The 25,938-nt window shown below is 43.9% G+C and overlaps 1 protein-coding gene across 6 annotated transcripts in view; it reads left to right on the top strand.

Moving 5' to 3' along the window:
- ZNF469 (zinc finger protein 469) overlaps positions 1-25,938 on the top strand; it is a 265,796-nt gene that overhangs the window by 95,193 nt on the left and 144,665 nt on the right. For all 6 annotated transcript variants that reach the window (XM_083754490.1, XM_083754494.1, XM_083754488.1 and 3 more), the window contains exon 3: positions 8,280-8,346. The gene's annotated coding sequence lies outside the window, so the exon portion shown is untranslated. The remainder of the gene's footprint in view (positions 1-8,279; positions 8,347-25,938) is intronic.

Here is a 25,938-nt window from a genome sequence, read left to right as displayed (position 1 = left end):
TTTTGGACAGTATCTTGGCTGCATCTGCCCTTGTAGGAGATTTATGCCAAATGCAATCTTTTTGATATCAAATATTACTAAGCAACTGAAACCCCAGATGGGCTTGGACAGGAGTGGCTGAGTAGGATTATATTGTTATCACGTTCCCTACATTAGTAGGTGAGGAATGCTTAAAAACAACAACACAAAAACCTCCTCATATGTGTTAGTGCAGTTTAAATCAATGGGGGGGGGGGGGAGTAGAATCTGGTATCGTTCAGATACCTTTCAGTCTCCCATTAGTCCTGCCTGAAATAATGTTCTGTGTGATCAAATGTTTGCCAATGGATTTTACCAAAAACAGGGGACGCGGGTGGCACTGTGGGTTAAACCACAGAGACTAGGACTTGCCTATCAGAAGGTCGGCAGTTCAAATCCCCGCGACGAGGTGAGCTCCCGTTGCTTGGTCCCTGCTCCTGCCAACCTAGCTGTTCAAAAGCACGGCAAAGTGCAGATAGATAAATAGGTATTGCTCTGGCGGGAAGGTAAACGGCGTTTCCGTATGCTGCTCTGGTTCACCAGAAGCAGCTTAGTCATGCTGGCCACATGACCCGGAAGCTGTACGCCGGCTCCCTCGGCCAATAAAGTGAGATGAGCGCCGCAACCCCAGAGTCGGCCACGACTGGACCTAATGGTCATGGATCCCTTTACCTTTACCTACCTGTTTTTCTAAGAAGCACAAACATTGCAATAACCTGTGTGTAGCTGTTGTGAAACCCATAGAATTGTAAAGTAGAGATGTACACCTGAGTCCTAGACAGGCTAAGTGGAAGTAAACCCCATGGAAGCCAGAGGCACCTTTCTGGTGTGGGCACACAAATGAAATCCCTGTACACAGGTAATTTGTAGCCCCAGAACATGTGCAGCACACCCGGAACATGTGCAGTGCACCTTGTGGATCTGTGTAGTGAGCAGGATTATGTCTATGATGAGGACCAGGAGTTTAGGGTCAAGACTGTAGCTCAGAAGACAACCAACAAAAATGGATTTCGTAAGTCCTTATGGCTGTTAAGAGACTTCAAGCCTGGAAGGATAAATACACACTATCTATTACACAGGGGTTTGAAGACCTTAACACCCTGGCTGCATTTGAACATGCTTTAAAAAATTAAATTAAAATTAAACACCAACTTTCTTTGGATACCTGTTTGGACAAAGAAAAAGTGATTTATATGTGTTGTATATGTGATATAACATTGTGCCACCAGATGGCAATGTAGAATCCCATTTTTCTCTACCTGTTTTCCCTGTTTAAATTTACGCTTTAAACTGAAACGCTTCTCTGATGGGTCTAGATCCAGCCTTGATTTGTATGTGTAAGCTTTAGAAGAATGTACTGGTGCTTATTGTATTGGTAATAGGAGTCCCCCCCTTGTGTTTTTCTCTCTCTCTCTCTCTCCGTTCATATTGTTTTCTTCTTTAATAACTTTGATTGAAAAAAACTGTATCTCAGAGCACATGCTTTGTTCATGAAGAAGGTTGCCTTTCATTTTGATCAGGATAATGAATTGAAGATGGAGCTGTCTTTGAAGATGATCCAGAAATTGCAGTTAGCACAGGATATGGCTCCTTGACTAGAAACTGATTCTAGTTGTTCGGGTCATATTATATATGCCTGTACTTTCTCATTCTCACTGGCTCCCAATCTGTTTCTAGTCCAATTGTGACAGAATCAGGAGTGCCAACTTGGCCCTGTGACAGTGGGTGCCCGGGGCCATGGGTGCCATGCAGTGTGCATGGCCCTGGCACCAAAATTTGTGGGTGCCCAGCCCCTTCATGGGGAATTTTGTGGGTGCTCAGGTACCCAGTGCTCCAGGGGGTTGGCATCTATGCTCTGAATAGCCACTTATTTCCATACATACCAACCAGTGCCCTGAGATCATCACTGGAGGCTCAACTCTGAGATATGGAAGGTGACTATCACTGAGGTGGGCAAAAGGTACATCTGGATTTACTCTGGCTGATTTGCAACAGATGGGCAAGGATTCCAGTTTAAGAAATAGCAGCAACAATATGACACCCCCCCCCCCAAATGTATGCTCTGAATTGAAGAGAGGTTGGGGTAACCAGGAGTTGGGTTTTCTCTGGAAGTTCTGCTCAGATCTAGGACTCAGAACAAATTCCTGGGCTCAGAATTCTCAAATTGTAAATTTACGTCTTGTGCTGCCTGAAATCCAGGAGAGCCGTTGCCACTTGCCAGGCTGTGTTTCCAGCACAGAGCTAGGTGGACCCAATAGTCTGGCTTGGTCTGAAGCAGCTTCTCACACAATGAGCATGAATGGGCAAAAAAATGCTAGAAAATTGCCATGGAATTGTCACTGCAGCACAAACTTTAAAAACCTTTTAAAAAATAAAAATGCAGAAACTGCATTTTCTTCCTCCTGCCCCTTCCCATCTGCTTTCTCTGAATCAGTTTCCAGCTTGTAAATCTTATTCCCAGTAGGCTCTGTACTAATTAGGTAACTAATAAAATTTAGCAAACGCCAGGCATATTATGAGAGTGATTGCGTGATTGCTGAAATATGCCTCATTAACACCCGGCAGGCACATCCCTTTGCTACAAAAATAAGCAATCACAGCAAAGGCCTTGCAAGTGGCCGTGAGGATAATTGTCCTCCCTGCAAACGAACTTCAGAGGCCTGTTCAGCAAATGGATTCTTTGGTGATGTTGCATTTGGAGAGGTGTTTCAAAACGTGGCATTCTGGTCATGCACAGTCCCTACATGTGAGCAGGTGCTCATACTTTGGGCTTTCGGTTCAGACAACCATGGGCAACACATCATTTAAGGAAGGAGGTGCAACATTAGAGGTGAAGCTAGGAACATGGCCTCACCCCCATGTAAACATGGCAGTGCCTTACATGCGAGTAATGTGTGAATGGGGCTTGTGTTGCCATGCAATCGCTGGTCCATTACAGAGAGTTTAAGTAAACTTAATCTGTCCCCAGCTAGCCCCTACCAACCTGCTTCCTTACTTGTAACCAGCCGAAGGGGGGCACTCCTGAGTGTCAGAATTGCCTCGGTAAAACTCTGCAGAGAGGAGGATTAGGCAAGACTAGAATTAGCCGGCTCTGCCTGTTGTTGGCTCTGTTTCTATCTACTGTGAACTCTATGCCTTCTGCTGTACCAGTTCTAATAGGCAACAGCCACCACTGCCATGCAGACTTTCTAGGGGTCCTGTTAAGATCTTACTTAAGAAGAGCCTGCTAGATGAGGCCAGTGGCTCATTTGATCCTGCATCCTGTGATCACAGTGGCCAAGCAGATGCCTCTGGAAAACCTGCAAGCAGGTGAGCTCTCCCCTCCTGAGGTTTTTAGCAAACTGGCATTCAGAAGCATTGCTGCCTCCAACCTTGGAGTCAGAGCATAGCCACCATGGATAATAGCCATTGATAGCCTTCTCCATGAATTTGTGTAATCCTCTTTTAAAACTGAGGGCCATCACTGCCTGCTGGGGGTGCAAGTTCCACAGTTTAACTGGATAGCTTTGCTTTCCAGCTCAAGTATACTTCCAGGGCTACTTAGCTCTGCCTTATGCACAGGTTCCCACATAGCCATGGCAGGGAGGTGGGGGGCAAGAACCCACAAATGAACAGATAAATCACAGTTTGTATATTTTCCACCTACCTCTTTTGTTTATTTATGCATTTCCTTACATCATTTTAACTGCCTTTCAGCTTAAAATATACTGCTCAACATGCCAGGGTATTGAAAAACAGCTGAATCAGCGCTCCTGATCTTTTTGACACATATATGTTTTGGAATTATTATTATTGTTTAAATCTTTCTCTGTATGCCAGAATTTGTACTATGTGTTGTGGTGAAGAATCAGAAACCTCAAATGGTGAAAAAATCGTTTTGTGTCAAATTCTTGTCCTTGAGTTTGGTAGTGAAACTTTCAGACTTCTGTCATTGCGGCTCTAAATAAAATTAAATGAACCATATGCAGGGGAGACCGCAAAAGCAGAATTTTTTCTTTTGGGGCGGAATGCTCAACAATTTGTTTAGCAGCTCCACTTAAACTAATAGCCATAATTGGGACGTTGCCTCCTCCCCCAATCCAGTTCTCTGATTACTAATAAGAAAGTGACAGATCTGTAATTTTCCTGTGTGTTCTTTTGCTTCTGAATTCTATTGGTTGAAATGTCAGCCGCCCTGCTGGGTCAGAATAAAGATCCATTTAGTTGTCAGGATTCAGTCCCGCCAAAACTTAGAATCTGGAATCTCCTCTAGAGGAGGAGCTAAGGGAAAAGGACCTCTCAGCGGATCTCTGCACCATCAGCAACACTGAGGAGTTGGTCAAATCCAGGCATTCCTGGCCCAGGCCCAGATTAAGACCTTTAGATGCCTTTAAGCACTAAAAAGATTATGGTGCCTCCCATATGCAATTCAAAATAAAAACAATATTAAACCATACAATAAAATTTTAACAAACAAAACATAAATTTACTGAAACACATGGCAAGATCAGATTTCCTCATATTATTTCAGTCTATGTCAGTATGATGCCCCTGTCGTTTAGGTGGGGATACTTAATAAAAAGGAGAACAGGAAAAATTGGAGAGGAGTGTGGAACAGTGTGTAAAGAAGGCTAATGAAGTTCTGGTTTTCCTCATGGTGACTACTTTGATGTTGTTGAGTTTTTATAAAAAAATATCAAACTCTTTCATTCATATATATATGAATGTATTCATTCATTCATTCATTCATTCATTCATTCATTCATATTCTCTCTCTCTCTCTCCACACACATCACCTTTTGCTAACCTGGTGCCCTCTAGACATTTTAAGACTACAACTCCCATCAGCCCCAGCCAGCTGGTTGTCAGTTCCTTGTTTTAGAAAGCCACACTGACATGATGTTTGTGAACTTTCTTGCAGTAATAATAATAATAATAATAATAATAATAATAATAATACAGATTTCAGCTGAATGAGCTGATATTGTGACTCAGATTTCATGCAGCTGCTCCTACCTTTTTTGCCAGGGAACTTGACAGAAGGCTTGGGAGATAGTAGACTTGCGGAAATGGGTAGAGAGCAGTAGTGAAACTCTCCCCAGGCCAAATCCATCAATGGCCCTTGCTTCATACTTCAAGTGTTTTTGCCCAACTGGAATGTGTCTTTGAACTCTGATCATGCCTCTTAGAGACATAGGAAGCTGCCTTATACCAAGTCAGGTCCATCTAGCTCAATATCCTCTACACTGACTGGCAGCAGCAGCTCTCCAGGATTTCAGGCAGAGGTCTTTCCAAGCCCTACATGGAGATGCCATTGGGGATTGAACAAGGGACCTTCTGTTTGCAAGACAGATGCTCTACCACTGAGCTATGCTTATGGCCTTTAAATCATGCCTCTTGCTTGCCCAGATGCAAGATAGAGAGTGGTATGTCAAGTGTGTGTAGTAACTAGCCTTCTGTAAAAAGGTGATGGGGGGGGGGGGATAACCACAAATAACCAACATGCTTAAGCCTAATTAATGTGTGAAGGGGTTAATGCCATAGAGTAAGATTCCTGCCTCTCTCCCTCAAGCCTATCGCTCCCCTTCAGTCTACCTGAGAAGCTCAGTGTGTAAAGAGGTCTGAGCTGGTTGTTCCAAGCTCAGTCCACATGGCTCTTACAAGATTCTCTTGTGTTCCTATACCAATAATTTGGGAACTTTCACCCCTGTAACTAAGCCAATTTTTACTGCCTATGCAACTTTTTCTGAATGTTGTGTGGGAAAAGCACATGATTCTGATGTTTGGAGAGTTTGTAAGTAAAACATTTTAAACTTACCAAACATTTAGTCTTTTTCTACGCTATGTAAGAGGGAAGCTTTGGAACTCACATGGGCATATTTTAAAGGTCTAACTGCCTATATTTCCATGCTTTGCTGCATATAGTGATTTTTAATCTCTGCTGGAGCTTTCTCGCCAAAGAGTACTTGCCCCAAACCTAGATCTTGGAATCCTCATTTTTCTATTTTGCCACTAATAAAATCTGCATTTTTTGCTTTGCCCTCTTTACTTCTGGTCCTACCCACCATGGACATGTGGCCATTGGAAGATTGCCCATAAGGGAAAGTGTCCCTCAGGCTTGAAACGGCATTGCTCTGATGTCCGTGTTGCAGTACATTGATTGGGTGTCCTAACCTGGGCTGCTTGATAGCATTGACTGTAAGCATAAAGCGCTCACTGTTGGCAGCTGCCTGATGGTGGAGGCCAGAAATTGTAGTATAGGCCACTTAAGTAAAACACTGATTTCAAGAAGAATCAACTTGGAAGCCAGTGTTCAAGAGCATGTGCTACAAAATGGTCTTCAACCAGAGCTCTCTCATCTAGGGACTGGGAGGGACCAGGCAATTCTTACACTCCAAGAAAGGCCTTGGCAAGGATATTTATAAGCCTTGTGTATTCAGCAGCTCTTGGAAGAGATTGGGGAGGCATGGCTCAGTCCTGGATCTAATTTTTTTGTGGCATCCCAAGTGCTTCCTTCTTCTTCATCTTCCTCATCCACAACTTTTCATGAACGATGTGCCCTAGCTGCGAAGCCTGGAATGGGATCCAGGACTCATTGGATGTTTAGAAGTCTGATTTTGGCTTGGGAGACCCATCAGCCTTTGTCAATAACTTCCATTCTCAAAGTTTACAAAGCAGCGGGAGTTTGTTGTTGGCTCTGCCAGTTAGGCCTGGCAGCCTCAACTGTTCCCGCTGCTGCTTATCACTTCTAGACTTCATTCAGTGCTGGCAGTCTCAGGTCCTCCATCTGGACACCAGATTTGGCTGGGACCCTTTGGCGGATGATGCATGAGGCGGAACCGAGTATGAGAGCCCTCCTAGCTCCCTCCTTCTCCAGCCTTGTTGGCTTCTGACAAGAGTGAAATCTGCAAAGTATTAGCAGATACGGATAGGGACCCAAGGGGGACGTGTAAGGACAACAGCTGAGACATCAGTTAAAAGTCACAGCCAACTTTATCTTTCAGAGGATCCCAATGAGGAACCTTGAATGTGGGACCTAAGCAGATTTTGCAGGTTTTGTTTTCCATGTGATTTCTCCCACTGCCACCCAGTTTGGACTCCAAGTTCTGGGGGGCCCTTGGGCAAGGAGCTTCCAGTTGGTCCTTCCCCTTTGTGAGCGGACCAATATCCTCCCTGCCCATTTGCTTGTCCCCTTCCTCTGGGCCCAATCCACACAATCACATGGAAGGAGAGTGCAAGAGAAGGGGATGAGGAAGCTTTCTTTCTTCAGGCCTCAGGTTCAATCCCCAATGGCATGTCCAGTTAGGCTGGGAAATATCCCCTGCTTGAAACCCTGGAGAGCTGCTGCCAGTCAGTGTAGGCAATACTGGTCTGTCTCTTTACTGCAGCTCCCTATGTTCCTAGGTAGGTGGAAGAGAAGCAGCAGCAGCAGAGTCTGGGGGGGTCAGTCATGGCCCCTCTGCAGGGTTGTGGGCATTGGCAGGAGCCCAGCAATGCCAACTGCTGATGCTGGCTCTGTCTTGGGATTTGCTGCATGAAAGTTGTCCTGCACCCTCTAGTCTGCTGAGGGCTAGTCTGCTGCCATTTGAGGATGTTGAAGTAAGGTTCAACAACCTCAAGGTGGCATCCTGCCCTTTGTTTGACTCATGCAGCAAAATGCTTTGGGCCAGCCCAGGGTTAAACTGAGTCAGATCAGTGGACCGTTTAGACTATGGCTATTCTCTGGGGAAAAAAAGACTTTTATACTGCCTATTAGTCCCAACAAGGGCCCCTAAAGCTGTTTACACAAAATAACCAAGTCAAACACCATCAAGGAACATGAATTGAAACCCATGAATCAAAAGGAGCAGCGTTAAAACCTTCACTCAATGCTTAAAATGCCGCATAGGATAGGCATCTTTTCAGTGCTCGCCTAAAGGCCCTCAGGGATGGGGCTGATCTCACAGCTGGGTGTTGCCACAGAAAAGGTCCCATCTTATGTTCTCTCCAGCTGAATCTGTTCTGTCATTGGGACTTCTAACCAGGCTTTTGAAGGTTATCTTAGCCCATGAGGAGGTTCATGGTTTTTGAAGCAATGCAAAACCCTGGAAGTTTTGTTTACCAGAGGTGAAAATGTGATGGCTGCCCACCATGCTGCAAGCAGTGATTTGCTCTCAAAATGCCTTCAACTCTCTTCAACCAACCATTGCCTGTTTGCAGAACTATTGTCTATTAAAACATATTTTTGTGTCCAGCAAACTATACATTTCCTATCTTTTAAAACCTTCTTCTTCTTTTCACAGATGTCCCAGCACACATGCAAATCCAGGCATTTAAATGTTTCTTGCTTACAGCTGACAACTTTTAAAGGTAAGCAAAAAACATCACTATGTGAATTGTTTCTATTAACTACACTGTTTCAGTTATTTATTTCACTTGGGAGTGAAGTGCAAAAGGGGATAAAAATACCAGTTCTCTGGTCATACCTATCAGATAAAAGTCTTTGGTTGCAGAAATAAATATATTCAGAGCCAAAGGCAATATGCAAATTGTGTTAATGGAGTGATAGAGATGGAAGCTGACTATGACATTTATGGTATTCAGAACTGACTGGAGACGTGAGATTCAGGTTTTTGGATCAGTATGTCTCGTGGCCTCTGATCCTGTGTGCGACTTGTGCTTCTGCCCAGATATGGGAGTTGCGAACCTGACTTCCATCAGCAGTGTACATCAGGCTGTGCAGTTAATAAAGCCTCAGGATGACGTGTCATTGTGGAATGTAAATGTGGCTAGGCAGGAAGGTGTCACTAGGAAGGTGCCTTGAAGGTAGGAAAGGTGGCGAGGCAGGGGGAAAGAAATTAATTCAGTTCACATCTTAATGCAAACCTATACAATTCACAGTTCCTGTACAAATACCAGAACCAAATGCAGTTATCCTTCAAAATTCACACTTCTCTGAATTTTGCAATGCAGTTCTTCAACCAAAAAACGCCTATGAAAAATGTGTATGTTGGAGGGAAGTGCACACAACAATGGGTGTATTGGCATACTGTATTTGGAAAAATTCTTTGCAGAAATGCATATATTACAAAAAAAGGATATGTTAAGAAAAAATGCCTATGAAAATGCATAGGAATGCATAGACTTTAGAATGGAGAAATTAAAAACTGAGCAAATCTGAAATTGTCAACTTTGTCCCTTCCTCCTTGAAGGCACTGAGCAATGGGTTGGCTGCCATAGCTTTGGTGTTCTGTTTCATGGCATTGCCTTGTTTTGCTCATCATCCATCCAGCTTGGGCAGTTGGCAGCCGGAGTTAGGATTGTTGGTTGTGGACCAGCGTTAGCAGCCATCTCTTTTTCTGTCATCTGCTGCAGGTTCTGTTATCTCCCTACTACTTTGTATAGTGTTGAACCAGAGGAATTAAATCTTTGTGGATTGCTTATGAACAGAGTTGATGTGCATCTCCCAGACTAGTGTGCAGATCAGAACTTAGACTTTTAACCAGCATTCGCACATCCTGATTGTTCCAGCATAGTTGTTGGTTCAACGACGACAACAAAATCAATATGCATTTTGAAAAGCGCAAGTTTTGGCATTTATTTGCATGGAAACTCAGTTCAGATATTGGAAGGAGCACACAGTTTGGAATGTATATTTGTATACAGAATCTAATAAACATATTTATTTTTTATAAATAATCTTTTGAAATATAATTTGTTCTGAAACCTATTTCAAGAGAACATGTCTGTATGCATTTAAATGTGAATCTTTACAAGGATTTATTTTTGTAAAGAAGCTGAAAAATGCAGAAAAATGGGACAAGAAGAGATTGACGGATGCATGCATGTAAAAGAAACGCAGATTGAGAATAGGCTGGTCAATCTGTCTCAGGCTTCAGAGAATACATAGGCTCTGCCTGCTGCTTGTTTGCCTTGGTCCTTCATGGACCAAGATCACTGTTTCTACTACACCATCTTTTTGCCACCTCCAGGCATTTGGTACTTTTTAGTTTAGGGGAAAGGCGAGTAAGAGGTGACATGAAAGAAGTTCATAAAATTATACACGGCATGAAGAAAGTGTACAGATAATTATTTATTTTCTCTATCTCTCATAACACCAGAACTTGTGGACATCCAATGAAGCTGAATGTTGGAATATTCAGAAGGACAGATAAAAGAAAGTCCTTCACACAGCACATAGTTAAACTATGGAACTCACTCCCACAGGAGGCAGTGATGGCCACCAATTTGAATGGCTTTAAAAGAAGATTAGACAAATTCATGGAGAAGAAGGCTATCAATGGCTACTAGTCATGATGACTATGCTCTGCCTTCACAGTTGGAGGCAGCAATGCTTCTACATATCAGTTGCTGGAAACCACGGGAAGGGGGAGCACTCTTGTGGTCAGTTCCTGCTTGCAGGCTTCCCATGGGCATCTGGTTTGCTACTGTGAGAGCAAGTTGCTGAGGTAGATGGGCCTCCCTTCAGACCTCCCCCATCTCCCAAGTGCTACAGCAGCTGCCTGTGGGGACTGCGCTTGCTAGCTTAATTCCCACCATTTGTGCTCAGGTTAGATTCAATTCATTGATTTCCTGTTCAATGAAGCCATCATCCACGCATATGCTGTTGCTCCCGGATGTGCAACAGATGTCAGAACTGTAACAAACCCCAGCTTAACTCTTGTGATTTCAAATCTGGTGTATTTCTCAAGAAACTATAGGGATACCAATGGATTGTGGCTAACAACACGTGTACTTGGTTTCACATACCAGCAGTGGGTGTGCAATGGAGCCAGAGTAAAGGGTACTATATACACAGCTTCTATCTGCAGTTCCAAGGCTTACTACACGGGGCAGCTCCACACACAGATCCTGGCATCTCCTGCCAACTTCTAACTCCTGCAATTTATTTCTTCCATTTAACTGTACCGGCTCAATTGCACCATGATGCTTTTTTTTAAAAAAAAATGCTATGGAAAAGCAATATGTGCCACTTAAGAAGGGCAAAATACAGGAAGCCATCAGCCAACTAAAATAGTCTTGCAAAAGCATCCAGTAAATTTTACAATGTCTGGCTGCCATTTTTAGAATCTGAAACCAAAAACTATAACATAATACTAAGCCAGGCAGACTGTAATGGGTGGATTTTTGGAATGTGTTCCTCAGGTTCAATGTTTATTACCATTTCATTTTTGCATTGTTTTTCAGTTTGAATTTTGCAGCAAATTAGATTAATGAAGTGTTGTTGTTGTTGTTTAAAAAATAACAATCCTATTTTTAGCTAGAATTAGCCAGCTATTGTGCTGAAAGTTTCCTGGATTTTGTAGCTTCTATACCCCAAAGGCAGTTGACCTGAAGGGAATGTATGTATTTGCAGTGGGGTGTATGTGTGTGTGTGATTGTGTTCATCATGTAAAAACAGACAGAGAGGCTGAGGCACTGGTGTGTACACTGAAATAAGTTTCTTTGGTTTCTACCCTGCTTTACAGTTAGGATTGATTCCCTAAGCAAATTATAAAGGAAACCCACACAAATTGATATCAGCACATCTTGTGTGTCTGTGTGTAGGGGAGAATAGTTCTGACCCCTAGCATTTGGTGATGCTATCCAGGTTCCAGTGCTGAGTGAAGCTGATGGGAGTCAGATGTCCAAAACAACTGAAGGGCTAGAGGAATTTGCTCTAGAGAAATAATAATAATAATAATAATAATAATAATAATAATAATAATAATAATAATAATAATAATCCTTCCCAGAGAAGGATCTGGGTTGAGTGGTGTCAAGTGGGAAGAGGGCTGTTGCATTTGTGTCCTGCCTGCAGGCTTCCCTTGGGAGCATCTAGTTGCCCCCTATGAGAAGAGGACTTTGGACTAGATGGGCCACTGGCCTGATTCACCTGCAGGATCATGTACCTTCAGACCATTATTATTGTTCATTATTAAGCTCTTTAGTTCTTTTTTGCCAATGCAACCCGGAATCATTAAAATCATCATAAAACAAAGTATAGCAAAATACAAAACACATTCATATTTTTAAAAGGCAGGATTAAAAGATTCCACCCTCTAAAGTTGGTGTTATATGCTGAAACCATCTTGCCCCAGTAAGCAATCTGGCTGCTGAGTTCTGCACCAACTGTGGAACGGTCTTCAAAGGCAGCCCTATGTATCATGCGTTGCTGCAATTAACCTACAGGTTACTAGAGTGTAGTGACCAAAAGTGGCAGAGAAGGTTCTGTCCCTCAACTGCTTCCTGGGACCATTTCAGGCTTGAACTTTGAACTCAGGACTTCCTCATGCAAGCCGTGTGCTCTACCGCTGAGCCAAAAAGACAGGAAGGCGCGTGGAACTGTCACTGAAGCCAAAGGGGTTTCCAATATCTTTATTTCATTATTCTACAAGATATATATGTTTGTGTATGTGTCTCAGATTGCTTTATGGTTTGGTGCTGCTTGTTTTAAAGCCATTCAAGGCTTGTGTGCCGGCAAGGCTGGGTGCCAGCCAGGAAATTCCATGAAACTAAAGATGGACCCTGTACAAACAGCCTAACATGCCTCAGATGTCTTTTTAATATTGGAAAATGGAGGGTAATAAGGAGCACATGGGTGCTGCAAATAATGAGATTATTAACAAATATACTGAAATGAAGACATTTGACTGCACCATTTAAGCAACAACAAGAAGAGCAACACCCTGCAAGGCTCCCCCCTCCCACCACGTTTCGTCTGGGGTTACTTTCTCTTCCTCTCTGCTCCTCTCTTTAATGGGGATTCTCACAGTTTATAGCTCCATAATCGCTTGTAGACATATATATTTAGATGTTCCCTCCCTTGCAGACAGAAGAAAGCTGAGAATTGCATGAAGATGGAGTGGTTGGAAGCGATTCTAGTAAAACATAGAGTGGAAAACAAGCCCTGGGTCTGAAATGGAGAAGAGGGTCTTCTGGAAGGAAACAAGTGAACCAAGAGAAAAGGAAAACATATAAAGGGTGGGTGAGAGTTCAGCAACAAGCCCATGGCTGGAGGCTGCAATGCTTCTGAATGCCAGTTGCTGGAAACCACAGGAGGGGAGAGTGCTCTTGTGCTCAGGCCCTGCTTGCGGGTTTCCCTACAGGCATCTGGTTGTTCACTGTGAGAACAGGATGCGGGACTAGATGGGCCATTGGCCTGCTCCAGCAAGATCTCCTTATGTTGTTAAGATATTATATACAGGAATGAACTTTATTGCATTCTCAGTCATCTAGAAGTGAGGGCAATTAAGGCAAGAGTTTAAAGCCATAAAAAACCTATATAGGATGAGATGTTACATAAGACAAAAGCCATATTACACTCTCTGTAAAAATGGGAAGAGAGACCTAAGTCCATTAAAGGGTCCTGCCCCTTTACCAGGCGGGTTTAAAGACATCAGTGTCTCTGTAGCAATTAAAATGGCTTCGTCTTCACCTTACGGCTTTCATTGACTTCATTCTGCTGCTTTTATGGAGCAACTGCTTTCTTTTATTCTGGTTCTTTGGCTTTTTTCCGTTGTCAGTTTAATTTTTTGTTGTAAGCATCCTTGAGGATCTTTATAATGGAAAGGTGAGGTTCTAACAACAGTGATAAGCAAACCAATGGTACCTTCACATTGTCAGTCTGTGACCTCCTTTTCTAGTCAGCAGTGGGTATCCATCAGGTTGCCAACCTAAGATTCAGGGAACAAGTGAGAACATTCCAAAGTGGCTTATAAAATCTTCTTGAAGCCACCTAATCAAGCCAGTATGAAGGTGGTTTGATTCAGTGGATCTTGATCAGGGAACTATAAGTAGCCTTAAAACAACGGAATTCTATCCTGAAATATCCGTGGTGTGTTTCACAAATGACATCATTCTTCTGACAAGCGTCACAAATGACATTTATTTATTTGTTTGTTTTATTTAACAAGACATACATGGCTGCTTAATCATTCCCCCCCAAACCCCTCTAAAAGAGCAATCCTAATCATGTCTACTCAGAAGTCAGCCCTATTGAATTCAATGGGGCTTACTGCTACAATGGCAGGTTTAGGGTGGCATTCAAAGTGGTTTGCATAAAATAATATAAAAAGTTCACAAGAAAATGTTGATAAAATCAACTGGCATTTAAAAGCAAGTAGGTATAATAACACTGTCAAAGCACAGATGCAAACAGCAGTTCTACAGACCAAATCTGCATCATAAAGTTACATGTCTAAGTAGGCTTGCCTGAACAGAAAAGTTTTTAGCAGGCATCGAAAACAGCACAATGAAGTTGGCTACCTCATATTAACGAGCAGGGAGTTCCAAAGAATAGCTGCTACCATAGCAAAAGACCAATTCCTCACAAGTGCAGAAGGAATGTTATACAACACTTGTCCATAATGCTGGTATTAGTGTTATTTCTAGGAAATTAGAAAGGCTATTTCTGAAGAGCACCTTGTCACCAGGTTTTCATGCCCTTTATCTGAGCCCTGAATCTCGAGAACTAAGTGGGAATTGGAGAGGACGAGAAACATGATTTTAGCATTACCTCGCTGGCCTTGAGTAAGTTTTTTATGGAGCAATTTTCCTTGGACAGCACACTTGTAAGGATCATCATTACATCTGCTTGCTCCAGATTGTCCCGGAGAATTTAGTTCTTCCTTTTGATAAACTAATAGTTTTCACGTTGCATTAGTATTGGGGTTTTGGAAAGGGGTACGGAAATGGCAGACGTGCCAAAGGAAAATAAAAGAATAGATTTGTTGGAAAGAGGCCTCCTTTGTTTGACAGAAAGACCTACAGATGCTGCAAGCCATCACATGGGCTTGCCTATCCTGAGTCCTTTCCCAGAAGAAAGGATGAGTAGTTTTGCAAGAGAGGTCATGATGATCCTGCCTCCCATATATACTTTCTGGCCCCACTACTTTGTAAAGACACAAAATTTCAAGAGGTGTACCCTTTAACTGATTGATGACTTCAATTAAGCTCTTAAAAGCCATTTTAAACAATGAAAGAGGTGCATCTGACTAATCAGGCAACATATCTTTTTTTTAAATGCTTATTTTAAAAAGAAGCACTTATATGCTTAAAAAAACTATTATTACTACTACTACTATTACTATTTATTACCTGCCCTTCACCCTAAGGTCCTGGGGAAGGTTACAAAGATTAAAAACATCATTCATATTAAAATACAATATTAGACAAATTAAGAACAGTGTACAACAACTCTGTTGTGGATGCATCATCCCCATATTCATTTTCTCCCTCTCTTCAGCAACAATAGTTTCTCAACCTGCTGAATTCTCTATCAGCTCCTATGGATGCATAGAATAAATGCAGCCTCCTGGGTTAAGTTTCTAGTCCTCATTGTGCTATCTGGATATAGGTTCTGCCGGTGCAAACACCAAGACTTTGAACAACATAGAGTGCAGAAAAGGATGACTACTAATCATCCATTGCTACTTCTAGTAACATTTCCATCTCTACCGAGCAATTTCCCTTTGTCTGGTCTGCTGGAGCCTGTGTTGCAGTCGTGTCATTAAGCTCAAGTACTAAAAATATATCCAGGCACCGGGGAGGAAACTGTTGCTAGTGCAGGTAACCAGATCCACACATTCTTGGCTTTGTCTCCTGAAAGGAAATGACATAGGAAGGAGAGAGAGAGAGAGAGAGAGAGAGAGAGAGAGAGTGAGAGCCGGGAAGGGGCCCTGTTAGTTACAGATTTGATTTATCAAGCCCAATACTACCTTGACAAATAGGTTTTTAATCGAGCCTCTTTTTGAAATGAGGAGTTTCGAAATCAAGGTGAAAACCAGCAGGCCATGCATGTGATGTGAGTGCCTTCACAGGACACCTGTTACATATATTTGCTGTGATGTCATCCCACTGGCCCAGTTGTGCTAGCTAGGATGTGCCATAGCCTCAAGAAGTTCATGAAATGGTGTGTTTGGTGGATGGCTCCAGAGAGTGGAGTAGTGTGTTGGCAAAGCATCCTCTGATTTCACTGGAGATGATGCAGGGATGCTCCTATATGAACACAAGAAGAGCCTATTGGCTGGATCAGACCAATGGCTCATCTAGTCCAGCATCCTGTTTTCACAGTGACCTCCCAGATGCCCCTTAGTAGGTTCTGAGTTGTGATTATAGTACTCAGAGGCACACTGTATCCAACAATAGATGCAGAACACAGGCCTCATGGCTAGTAGCCACTGATTTCTGATCTCATTGGGAGGAAGACTTCTGAAACAATGCTGATCTTTGACCTTCAATGACTCTCCCCCTGGTGATAGCATGCAGTTGCTCCCATGTGCAGGCTGGTTGTTTTCTGTATTAGGACCACAAAAACAACATAAACATGAGTTAATGGTGATGTGCTAAACTGCAGTGCTGTGCCTGGTGGTGGCTGCACCATACTGGCTCCCTGCAGTGAAAGTGTCAATGCAAACCCTGATTTTAAACAGCCATAGTGTGTCCAGATAGTTATGCAACTTGCAGCCCAAATTAAGTAACATCACACAATTTGCATGATTTAGTCTACCCTTGATGAACTGGAATAAGAAGTCAGGCTTTGAGCAGCAAAGTTTATGCTTTTTGGCTTGCATTAAACATGGCTGCACATGTTTATTCCTAGAGAGCTGGGATCAGGTACCACCTTCCTGTAAAATGTAGGCTCTGTTCTCCAAACTCCTTGTAGCTGAAGGGGAGTAATTCTCAGAAACAAACAAAATTAGCCCTGCATGCTTTGCTCAAAACAATAAAGCTCTCCTATTCCCCAAACACTTCATCTTATATAGACATTCCCCCCCATCCTTCTGTGACATAAGAGCCATTTTCGTATTCCTGTTAAGCAAGAATGGAATTACAGGGGCTTTCCTTTTCAATGGGGCCACATGGATTTGCTTATGGAGGGCAGCTCTAGGAAGGGCCAGACATCCTTCAGCCTGAGTCTCAGAGCTTGCAGTCAATAAAGTCATTGACATTCTCCTCAGTAGATAAACAAACATTCTCTTTCTTTCTTTCTTTCTTTCTTTTTGGAGACAGACAGGAAGGATGGAAAATGATTCATAGGAAAATGGAGTATAAAATATACGCTAGCATTAGGTATTACATGTGCCGAGTTTTTGTTGGCTGCCCAAGAATGCTGAGGTTTCTCTCAAAGGCTGATGCCATTCTGGAACAATGTCATTGTGGAGAGTTTGGTCAAGATGAGACAATCGTGTCTGGCCAGTGCTCACCAGCGAGAGGACTAATGTGTTATTTGGCATTTAGAAACTCTTTGGCAGGCAAGATTTCTTGAGTGTCTACTCATCCAGTCGGCTGTGGCATTTTGCGAAGAGAGCTGGCCACTGTGCTGAGAATGCCCACCCCCACCTTGGTGGCCTGGCTTATTTTCTTTCCTCCTTCCACAGTAGCCACAGAACCAGCCCCGAGTCACCATGTAACATCCTTGGGCGGTTGGCAGGGACCCTGATGCCCCAAAGAGCTGGGCAGCTGCTGTTTAAATTTCCCACAATGCCTCAGAACAATATTACATCAGGGTGACTGTATCTTGAAGCAAGCATGGAGGACCTGTGGCTCTCCAGGGGATGCTCTTGGACTACATTTCCCATCATCCCTGATGTTTGGCCATGCTGCTGGGAATTGGAGTCCAACAGCATCTGGAGGGCCACAGGTCAAACCTCACCCCCCCCCCATATTTTTTGTGATAGGTTTTCTACAGTGATTGGGGGCAGAGGCAGAAGCCCACCAGCTGCCTCACCAGAATCTTAACCCCCAAACTAAAATTGTTTGTGGGGATATTGCAGCATGTCTGCTGTCTCTGTATCTGCACAGGGTTCTGAGTACACAGAGAAAAGTCAAAATTTGCAAGTGGGACCCACTGTTGAATGCATTTTACGGTATGTGCACACACTTCTTTATAAATAACTTGGATGAAGGAATTGAGGGCATACTCATCAAATTTGCAGATGACACCAAACTGGGAAGGGTGGCTAATGCTGCAGAAGACAGAATGGGGGTTCAAGATGACCTTAACAGATTGGAGAACTGGGCCCATACCAACAACATGTATTTCAATAGGGGAAAATGTCAGGTTCTACTCTTAGAACCTTTTGAATTATGGTGCTGGAGGAGACTCTTGAGAGTCCCATGGACTGTAAGAAGATCAAACCTCTCCATTCTGAAGGAAATCAGCCCTGAGTGCTCACTGGAAGGACAGATCGTGAACCTGAGGCTCCAATACTTTGGCCACCTCATGAGAAGAGAAGACTCCCTGGAAAAGACCCTGATGATGGGAAAGGTTGAGGGCACAAGAAGAATGGGACGACAGAGGATGAGATGGTTGGACAGTGTTCTCGAAGCTACAAAATGAGTCTGACCAAACTACGGGAGGCAGTGGAAGACAGGAGTGCCTGGCGTGCTCTGGTCCATGGGGTCACGAAGAGTTGGACACGACTAAACGACTAAACAACAACTCTTGCCAATAGTACATATAAAAAGGATCTAGGGGTCTTAGTAGACCACAAGCTTAACTAGAGCCAACAGTATGATGCAGTGGCAAAAAACTGTAGGCTGCATCTACAGTATAGTGCCTCAGCCAAGGGAAGTCATAGTACTACTCTATTCTGCCTTGGTCAGGTCACACCAGGAGTACTGTGTCCTGTTCTGGGCACCATAATTTTAGAAGGATATTGACAAGCTGGAATGTGTGCAAAGGAGGATGACCAAGATGATCTGGAAACCAAGCGAGTTTTTTTGCGGATAAAGTCCTATTGCTCCGCCGTGACCTCCCTGCCAATTTAGATACAGTGACTGAACTGGAGGCCCCTCGAATGACTTCAGGTCCAGTGTTGGACCATTTCGATCGGATATTCCCTACTGATGTGGATAGATTCCTCCAAGTTAGTAGGCCCACCACCTGCCTCCTTGATCCGTGCCCGTCTTGGCTGATTAGGGAGTGTCCAGATGTTGCGCGGACCCCTCTGGTTGAAATTATCAATTTGTCCCTTGACACGGGGACATTCCCAGGGGAACTGAAGGAGGCAGTGGTGTGTCCACTCTTAAAAAAACACTTCATTAGATCCCTTAAATCCAATTACCGCCCAGTTTCAAATCTCCCATACCTGGGTAAGGTAATTGAGAGAGCGGTTGCTGAGCAGCTTGGTAGGTTTCTGGAGGAAACATCGGCATTAGATCCATTTCAGTCCGGTTTCCGTCCTGGTTTTGGGACGGAGACGGCTCTGGTTGCCTTAACAGACGATCTCCGTAGACAACTGGATCGAGGCGGGTCAGGACTGCTGATCCTTTTAGATTTGTCAGCAGCCTTTGACATGGTCGATCATGATCTTCTGGACCACCGCCTCGCAGACGTGGGGATACAGGGCATAGCCCGTAACTGGTTGTGCTCTTTTATCTCTGGTCGGGGACAGAGGGTGGCACTAGGGAGGGAAATGTCGTCGCGCCACTCCTTGGTGTGTGGAGTGTCGCAGGGCGCAATTCTCTCCCCGATGCTTTTTAACATCTTTATGCGCCCCCTTGCCCAGATTATCTGGAGCTTTGGGCTGGGCTGTCACCAATATGCTGGTGACACTCAGCTCTATCTGCTGATGGACGGCCACACCGACTCGGCCCCAAACACATTGACCAGATGCTTGGAAGCTGTGGCTGGATGGTTTCGTGGGAGCCGATTGAAACTAAATCCTTCGAAGACAGAGGTCCTATGGCTAGGTCGGGATGGCATGGGGATGAGGGACCAACTCCCTTCTCTTGCGGGGGCCCAATTAGTGCCATTGCCTTCCGTTAAGAGTTTGGGTGTAATCCTTGACGCCTCCCTTTCCATGGAGGCGCAGGTTACAGCAACAGCCAAGGCAACATTTTTCCACCTTCGCCGCATAAAGCAGTTGGTCCCTTACCTTTCCCGCCCTGACTTGGCCACAGTGATCCATGCGACGGTCATCTCCAGGCTTGACTACTGTTATTCGCTCTACGCGGGGCTGCCCTTGAAGCTGTCCCAGAAACTCCAGCAGGTACAGAATGCTGCAGCGAGGCTCCTCACGGGATCTCTGCCATGGGAGCATATTCACCCAGTGCTTTTCAAGCTGCACTGGCTCCCGGTGGAGTACAGGGTCAGATTTAAGGTGCTGCTTTTGACCTTTAAAGCCCTTCACAGCCTAGGACCCTCGTACCTCCGGGACCGCCTCTCCTGGTATGCCCCACGGAGAGCCTCAAGGTCCATAAATAACAACACCCTAGTGGTCCCGGGCCCTAAGGAAGTTAGATTGGCTTCGACCAGAGCCAGGGCCTTTTCAACTCTGGCTCCGGCCTGGTGGAACGCTCTGCCTCATGAGACCAGGGCCCTGCAGGATCTGATTTCTTTCCGCAGGGCCTGTAAGACAGAGTTGTTCCGCCTGGCCTTTGGCTTGGAGCCAGTTTGATTCCCTCCCTCCCCCCCTCTCTCTTTTCCCCCCTTCTTTTCCTTCTCCTCCTGCAATGAGGCTACATTTTAATATTTTAATGTTCCATTATTTTAATTGTTGTGTTTTATTTTTGTTTTTAAGTTTGTAATCATTCATCTTGTTTTTATTATTGCTTGTAAGCCGCTCTGAGCCCGGCCTTGGCTGGGGAGGGCGGGGTATAAATAAAAAATTATTATTATTATTATTATTATTATTATTATTATTATTATTATTATAAGGAACAGTTGAGGATGTGAGGTATCTGTAGCCTGGAAAAGAAGAGATTGAGAGGATATACGAGAGATATCTTCAAATATCTAAAGAGCTGTCACATGGAAGATGCAGAAAGCTTGTTTCCTTCTGATATGGAAACTAGGACATGAACCAATGGCTTCAAGTTACAAGAAAGGAGATCAAATTAAACATCACCAAGAACCTTCTGACAGTAAGAGCTGTTTGGCAGTGGAGCGGACTACCTTGGAAGGTGGTGGACTCTCCTTCCTTGGAAGTTTTCAGGCAGAGGTTGGATGGTCGTTTGTCATGGATGCTTTAGTTGAGATCCCTGCATAGCAAGGAGTTAGACTAGGTGGCTCTCAGGGTCTCTTCCAACTCTACTATTCTATGATTCCACATCATCTGTTTAACATTTCGTAATCCTGTGTTGGTAGTCCACTGTAAATCACTATTCCTAGCCCTGCCAAAAGCTTTGCAAACTGTTGGACAGCTGCCCCTTTGCCTCTACTCTCTCTCGCTGTCTCCCAAAAAGTTAATTCATACCCTTTGGGGCATAAACCTTCATTAGCGTGATTAGTTCCCATTTAAGTCAACTCAACGGCAGCTCGGCATATGGCGTTTGGCAGCACCGAGACCTCGACTCGCTGCCAGACCAATGGCAGCCGTCAAGTGAAGTCACCGGCGGATCTTTTGGAGAAGGGGGGCTCCATTTGTTTGCTTTGGCAAGGTGAGCACCTGCCTGAAGGGAGCCGAATATGAAAGAGTGACATTAATTGTTTTATTTTTAAAGGGCAAGGCCAAGCCTTTGGCAGTGGCCAGAGAGCCTTAATTAATCCCCTTTGTATTCTGACTGACGTGCATTGAAATGGCTCTGGAAAAGTCTGATCCATGCCGAAGCAGCATTAAGTGCTTGAAAGGGAGATGGCGGGAAGAGACAGGCAAGGTGGAGAAGGGGATGGGGAGCAGATCAGAATCGAGAAGAACAAGATTTCTGGAATTTTCTGCCGTTTTCCTTCCAAATCCTTCAGGTTGCCTGTTTTTGGGAAGATGTCAGAGCACCATTTGCACACATCCTTCTCCCAGCTACATGTAGCAGAGTGGCCCATGCCCATCTCAGGGGCAGGGAGTCTGGAGGGAGGGGTGTAGAAGAATTTCAGTGAAAGCATGCCCAAAACAGATATCAATCCAGTGAATATGGTCGGTATTCGTTCTTGTTGCTTTCAGTTCATGAATGATACATAATGGACTATGCCCACCCCCCATTTGCACTGTGTTTCCTTTGCACTGAAACAAATGGAGCAGAATAACATAATTTATGCATTTAATTACATACATCCTGTAAGTTACATGATTTTGCCACAGCAGAGAGTACAACAAGCAACATAGTTTTGAGTGGAAGATGAACTGCAGCAAAACAGAAACAGTGCTGCATGCTGCAGCTACAGGGCAGAATGAGAGATGATGCTTTGTTACATCCCTAGCTGGAAGATAAGAAAGTTATTCCAGTGATACAGCTGGGCAGTGAGCTGGAGTCCTGCTTCTGTTCTCCACCTGGTCTGCTCTTGAGCCATAAATTAAGGGGCTGCACTGTTGTCACTGAGGCTGTGAGTTAGAATTTCCCAGCAATTCTGCCTCTGTGATTGGGCTGGGAAGCCTTCTATTAAGGACTTGCTTGAAGGGCTGAAGCTGAGATCAGCATCAGACCACTTTCACTCCTCCAAGCCAACCCTCCAGCCTATGTCAGCTCCAGGTTCTGAGAATGGGGTGCTGGAGCAGGTGGGCCATCAACCTGACCCTGCAGGCTCTTCTTATTTTCTTATGGCAGCCAGAAAACTGTAAGTGGGACCCACCATGGATCTTATTTACATTTTCCCATTCACATCATCTATTGAACTTCATGGAGGTTTGAATTAACATATTTTGAAATTAATGTCAGACACATGAGCACATGCCACATGTTCTGCAAGAATGTGACTCATTGAACACACATTCTGGATCCATGAGAATCCTTGTTCTCCTGGCTGTTTCTGTTAGCACATGCCTCAAAAGTTCCCTAACAAAATGCTGATTTAATACAGCTATGCTTTTCTCCCCGAAAACAGCATTGCGTGTGTGGGTGGGGGGGTGTCTATTGTATGGTTTTGTGTTTAGGACCCCAGAAAGCGGTGAGTGTTTTTTTTTAAGCGATAGAGAACTTCATCACTGAATCTATGGCCTCAACCTTAAAACTTGTTTTCAGTGCATGGACTCAGCCCCGGAAGAAGTTAATAAATAAGTAAGAAAAGAAGGCCTCTAAACATGTACATAATACTTTTCTCTTATGAATAATGACAGCCTGCTGCATATGAGCTAGAAGCAAAGTCTTTCAGGTGCTAGGGATTCCAGACTGATTTGAACAGAGAACCATTAGGTAGAAACAAGCTGAATAGGGACTCCCCCCCCCCCCATTGCCTGCAGGAATGGAGTGTCTGGAGAGAACTTGCTGGGTGTGCTTGGACCCCAGTCACTCTCTCCCAGCCAAACCTACCTTACAGGGTTGTTGTCATGAAAAAACAGAGCAGGACACACCATGTACATAACATTGAGCTCTTTGGAGAAGAAGCCAGGTACAAATGAAATAAGAAGAGGTCTACAGAGAGCTTTTCCAAAGGCAAAGGTTCAGTAGGCAAAAGTAAGGGGAGAAATTTGGGGGTGTTTGGGACAGAGCAGGATGAAGGTCCTCATGAGGTTTGGGTTAGGAAGGTGCATACTGTTTCCTGGGGTGACCTGAAGCGTTGGCTGCTTTACACTTTTTCTTTACTGTTTAAAGGGAGCTGCATTTTGGGGTCAGAGGGCCCTGCAGTGTAACCCTCTGCTTGGGAACTGGGATCATTTAAACCCCTGTCAACTATAATATACGCTGCCATGATATTGCTAGGGGCACTGGCTGTCCTCACCATGGCCAGTCTTTGGACCACCTTGTCAAAGAGTTAGTAAATACTACAATCTCCTTCAATGTGGATTTACCCTCCCCTCTGCCTCCTCAATAAACCTTGACTTTGCAAACAATTTACAAAAGCCTGTGAAAACATTTGCACACGATATTTTGCGAATGCCTAGTTACTTCCTCTCCATCTAGCTGTCTAAGTGCTTGGGAAAACACTGAGATTCACACAGTGTATAGTTAAAACTCTGGTATTTGCTCCTACAAGAGGAAGTAATGGGCACCAACATGGAAGGTTTTAAAAAGAGGATTAGATAAATTCATGGAGGCTATGTTTTACCTCCATTGTCGGAGGAGTCAGTATATCTTTCTGAATACCAGGTGTTGGAAACTGGAGGAATGGAGAGTGCCATTGCGCTTATGGGCTTCCCATAATAGGCATCTGGTTGGCCACTGTGAGAACAGGATACTGAACTAGATGAGCCCCCTCTATCTCATCTTATGTTCTTACACTGTTCTGAATTCAGCAGTAAGACTGGTGTGGGGACTGGTCCTTTCCTCCTGCATGGGAAGGCAAAACAGAGTCAAGGGCCAGCATCCCTTTCTGATGACTAACAACTCAGGTGAGTAATGGAGCAATTGCAGGAAAGTTTTTGACTCTGAAGCCAGCTTTGTTTGATCTGCATCTGGGTAAGTACAGAGAGTCATGAGAATTGGCACCCCCTCTTCCCTTCATTTTGGATATTTTTGTTAATCACATGTGACACATCCTCTGCTTTGAAAACAAACATGAATGAACGAACGCAGCAATTAGAAGATGAGAAAGAAAGCCATTGGAAGAAAGTTGCGGTTCTAAGCCCTTTGTTAATGATACTTGCCAATGATCCAAATTACTCTGTGGCTTTAATCGGTTGTTTGCTGTGACTGATCCTTGTGAGCTTTGCCAATACAGTCTCCCACCTTCAGAATGGTCTCAGAACTCTGGTCGCGCACGAGGCAGATTTATGATTCCAATGCATTAATGTATGTGAAGGATCTTTCAGAGAGCAAAGGATTAGTTTGCGGTTTGAGCGCTTTGTGAGTCATACATGCTTATATGGCTGTTTACATGATTATGGATTAACTTTAATGATACTGGAATCAAATCTTGCTTATTTGAGACAAACATGATTATAGAGGCCTTAATTCTTCCTTTTACACACACGTGCAGTTTGAGACAACAAAGTTAACAATTTATGCACATTTCAGACTCAGATTTGTCAAAAAGTGATTTGGTGTAGTGCATGGATGGATGAACATCAGACTTGGGAACCAGATGTGGCCCTCTAAGACTTTATGTCTGGCCCCCAGGAAGCTTCTTGGGCTACACCTCCTGCTCAGCCACCGGACTCGCTTTGCACCCTCCTTGGGTATTTTGTCTGGTTGGAATGTGGCTTGGAACTCTGATAATGGTGCTTTTTATCCTGGTTTCTTAATGCTGGTCATTGAGTATAATGATAAAGATTTGATTTGCTGCCTGCAACAAATACAGGGCTGAATGGAAAACGATGCCTTCTTACATCCCAACCTGTACCACAGACTTATTATATGCCAACCATCATTTGCTCTCTCTCTGTCTTGGTTTCCTCTGCATAACGCAAGATAAATAATGGCCTTCATTAGAAGATGGCTTCTATGGGATACATAGGAAAGATTTCAACTGTTCAATCCTCTATGTGTCTACTCAAAAGTAAAATTCCAGAGGCTTACTCTCTGGTAAGTGGATACAGGACTGCAGAATTATCGCAAGCATGCCATCAGGAACATACACTGTGTGTAGCACAATTATATCATTAATGTGTTATTTATATATTTTTTAAAAAGCACACACCAAATAATCTTGCTTTCCTTAATCAGAGTAAACCCCAAGAAATGGATGTACAGTTTAATAAAAACAACAACACTTTAACAGCACTTTAACTATAGGTACATTTACACAACGGCAGATGAGTTATGAAACTATTGACCTGTGATTTGAACTTGCTGCAGACCATAGCATTCAAAGAATCCTAAATCTCTGTTTGCTGTGAATAGATTGGAAGATGCAGCCCTGTTCTTGTCCAAATGAATGCTTGAGATGGACTGAATTCTGCAGCCCTCCCCCACCCCCCGCTCTCCCGCCTACAAACTCTCCCTTGTGGGCTTTTCTTAATTGAAAAAGTCATCACGAATCACCTGTAGGCTCTATTGAGGAACCCATTTTTGGTTGATTGGAGATGCCTTCCTATTAGCCATGACAGAATGTGTGCCCAGTGGTCTGGAAACAAACTCTTGGCTGTCAAAAGAATTGAGGCTCCTCTCCCTCAGTTTCAGCCTGAACATTCATCCCTGTCTGGTTAC

The sequence above is a fragment of the Podarcis gaigeae genome (assembly GCF_964106915.1).
Source record: "Podarcis gaigeae genome assembly, chromosome: 8".
Taxonomy (NCBI): Eukaryota; Metazoa; Chordata; class Lepidosauria; order Squamata; family Lacertidae; genus Podarcis; species Podarcis gaigeae.
The sequence above is the reverse complement of the archived record's forward strand: the minus strand, read 5'-3'. Positions and strand labels throughout refer to the sequence as shown.